The following is a 3805-nucleotide window of genomic DNA, read 5'->3' on the forward strand; positions in this document are numbered from 1 at the left end:
GGCAGTGAATTTATTGTGTGGATCTATTGTGGACTGAGTATTTAACATATGAATCTAATTGCTAAATTACAAGTTTCTGGAACTTTGACTTTACTCACCAAGGGTTGACAGTGTGTGAAAGCGGCTGGTAGAGAAACAGCTGGAGCGCGCAGCTCCCACAGATCTGCGCTGAGTGAGGACTCCTGGGAACTGGTTCCTCCACTTTTTAATATTACCGCAACAAGAAACTATTCACTGTTCCCTGCCTTATGAAATTACAGCAAAGCTAGTTAGTCTTGGCACACACTATAATCGCAGCACTCAGAGACAAGGTGGCCAGTCTCTGAGTTCCAGGAAAGCCAGGGCTACACAGAGAAACCATGTCTTGATGTCCCCCCACCCCACTTCACTAAGCTGAGTATAAGAATGTCTAACAATGTTTAAAATCTTTGGATGAAGAAGACAATAGCTTGCTTAATATAAACAATGACTGGAAAGATCAGGCATGGTGGGGCAAACTATCATCCCAGCACTTGGGAAGTAGAGGCAGAAGGATCAGGAGTTCAAGGCCCACATCAGCTAAGTAGCAAGCTATGTATGGCTGTTTGAGACCCTGTCTCACAAACCAAATCAAAACAAAACGAAGAAAAATCCTCTACTATTCAAGACACTATTAAGCAAGAGGCTAGCGAGTAGAACTCGAGAAAGGGAAATAGTGTTTAATGAGGCTACATATAAACAAAAGTCATTGATGATAACGAGCACTGTACAACAATGGCAGAAATCACATGACTCGGGGACGAGTAATATTTAAGTGGAAATACACGTGGATTTCCACTATCCATGGACGATGATCAAATTATAGATTGAAATATGAGAAGGTATAACTGGAATGCTTTTTGATAAACTGTAGTCACACATCTTGTTGTCTGAGTTAGGTAGACTAAGGAAGTGTAACAAATGGCGTGCACAGCTCCCAGCATCTGGTACTTTGGCCAGGGGAGGAGGATTCTTCCCTCCAAGGGGCTAAAAGAGCCATAGAACAGTAGAGTAGGCTGTATTGATGGGTCTACGTGTTTCAGTTACTTTGCTACTGCTGTGCTAGGAGTCCATGACAAAGACAATTTGTAGGACGTGCGAGGAGCGGCATCGCAGCGCTGGGCAGAACGCAGCTCCGGCTCCCCTTTCCCCTTTGCAGGGCGAGAGGTGTCTATGGGGCTCCCTCTGCCGCCGCCGGTACCGCCACCGCCACCGCCGCCGGGTGCTATCTCTATGGCGAGGAGGAGGAGGAGGAGGAGGAGGAGGAGGAGGAGGAGGAGGAGGAGGAGGAGGAGGAGGAGGAGGAGGAGGAGGAGGAGGAGGAGGAGGAGGAGCGCGAGCTCAGAGACACAAGTACACAAGTAAAGGGTAAAGTATTTTTATGAAACAAATCTTCAATCAAGTATAACATTTTGATGCTTCGCATCTAGACTCCTTGTGCTGTCACTATGCCAGCAGCAACTGTAGATCATAGCCAAAGAATTTGTGAAGTTTGGGCTTGTAACCTGGATGAAGAGATGAAGAAAATCCGTCAAGTTATCCGAAAATATAATTATGTTGCTATGGACACCGAGTTTCCAGGCGTTGTTGCAAGGCCCATTGGAGAATTCAGAAGCAATGCTGACTATCAGTACCAACTGTTGCGATGTAATGTAGACTTGTTAAAGATAATTCAGCTTGGACTGACATTTATGAATGAGCAAGGAGAATACCCTCCAGGAACATCAACTTGGCAGTTTAATTTTAAATTTAATTTGACGTAAGTGGGAAAAAAATATATGACCCCAATTTCCCTGGAAATTTATTAAATATAGAAATTCAAAAGCTTAGGCTTATTATTATGAGGCAACTGTAATTGCCTCATAATTAGAAAGATAATAAAAACTTTCTAATTTCAAAGACTTTAGTTATAGAGATGTTATTTCTAAAATATGATGACTGATTTTATGGAAAGTTGTGAAATTGTATTTTTGTTACTGTTTCTGTTATGTTTGTCATTGTTTAAGGTGCTGCAGATTAAACCTGGGATCCTAAACATGACTCTTACATTTTACTATTACATTTTGCTGCTGTTTTACTTTTTTTGAGACAGAGTCTCATTACATAGCCCAGGCTGGCCTGGAACTCTCTATGTAGACAGCGCTAGGCTCAAACTTTCAGAGATCCATCTCTTTCTGCCTCCCAAATGCTGGGATTAAAAGGCATGTGCCACCACACATAGAACGGTCACATTTGTTTTATGCCCAACTTGGAATTCATATGACTGGGGTGGCACTTTGCTGACTAAGCACACGGATACCATTGAGATACACCTCCAATCTACTATAGATTTGTTAAGAGAGTCATTGCTCCTGTGAAGAAATTTTATCACAGTCATACTTTGCGTTCTAAATACTTACCACATGTAGTAAGATGTTCTTGGAAAATTGGGGATATTTTCTTTTTAAATTCATGTTCTTTAAAGGACTATTCCGATGTAATCCTTAACCTCTTAATCTACATACAGAGGACGTAATAGTATTGAAACTTGCATATATACCACAATCTGATGTCTAACTCAAATCTTTGGTATAAACTATTTCTTTAGTTAAAATAGTTCTACATTATTTATTGTAATCGTCATAGCTGAGGGAACTGCATGAAGGTGAGTCCATCCTTTTGACACAGCATCACTGGCTAAGTTCATGCTCAAGAACCATGCAGTTGGATTTTAAAATTTATGTGTATATAAATATATACATACACAGACACACACAATGTTCTAAGTAAGTTTGCCACATTTATAACTATTGTGGGATACATGTTACTTCTGAACTGTAGGAGTAAGTGCCTAGTAGGGGACAGGGGCATGTTATTTCTGTTCAGGCATGGAAATAAAGTATATTCTACACTATGTTACAAAAAAAAAAGACAATTTGTAGAAAAGTTTATTGGAGCTCATGGCTTTAGAGGGTGAGTCTATAACTATCAGGGTGGGGAGGATGGCAGTAGGTAGGTAGGCATGGTGCTTGTCTTAGTCAGGGTTCATATTCCTGCACAAACATAGTGACCAAGAAGCAAGTTGGGGAGGAAAGGGTTTATTCAGTTTACACCTCCACACTGCTGTTCATCACCAAAGGAAGTCAGGACTGGAGCTCAAGCAAGTCAGGAAGCAGGAGCTGATGCAGAGGCCATGGAGGGGTGTTACTTACTGTCTTGCTTCCCCTGGCTTGCTCAGCCTGCTTTCTTATAGAACCCAAGACCACCAGCCCAGGGATGGTACCATCCACAGTGGCCCCTCCCACCCTTGATCACTAGTTGAGAAAATGCCTTACAGCTCGGTCTCATGGAAGCATTTCCACAACTGAGGCTCCTTTCTCTGTGATAACTCCAGCTTGTGTCAAGTTGACACACAACACCAGCCAGTACAATGCTAAAGCAGTCACTGAGAGCTTACATCCTTATCTGTAAGTAGGAGCCAGGGGGTGGAGGTAGGAGAGAAGAGGGATAACTTGGAATGATGTGGGCCTTTTAAACCTCAAAGCCCACTCTTAGTGACATATACCCCCTCTAAAAATACCACATCTCCTAATCCTTCCAAAACAGTTCCACCAATTTCGATCAAGTAGTCAAAGATATAAGACTATGGGGCCCATTCTCATCCAAATACTACAACGTAGAAGCTAGGTTTTGAGAAAACACATACAGCATCTCTCAGCAAGCCCTGAATGTTACAGCCAGGATCCATCTTGAGAAGGTCTTATACGTTTCGTTTTTGTTCTTTACTTTTATTTTTTTAGTCTTACCA

The sequence above is a fragment of the Rattus norvegicus genome, chromosome 16 (assembly GCF_021556685.1).
Source record: "Rattus norvegicus strain SHRSP/BbbUtx chromosome 16, alternate assembly SHRSP_T2T, whole genome shotgun sequence".
Classification (NCBI taxonomy): Eukaryota; Metazoa; Chordata; class Mammalia; order Rodentia; family Muridae; genus Rattus; species Rattus norvegicus.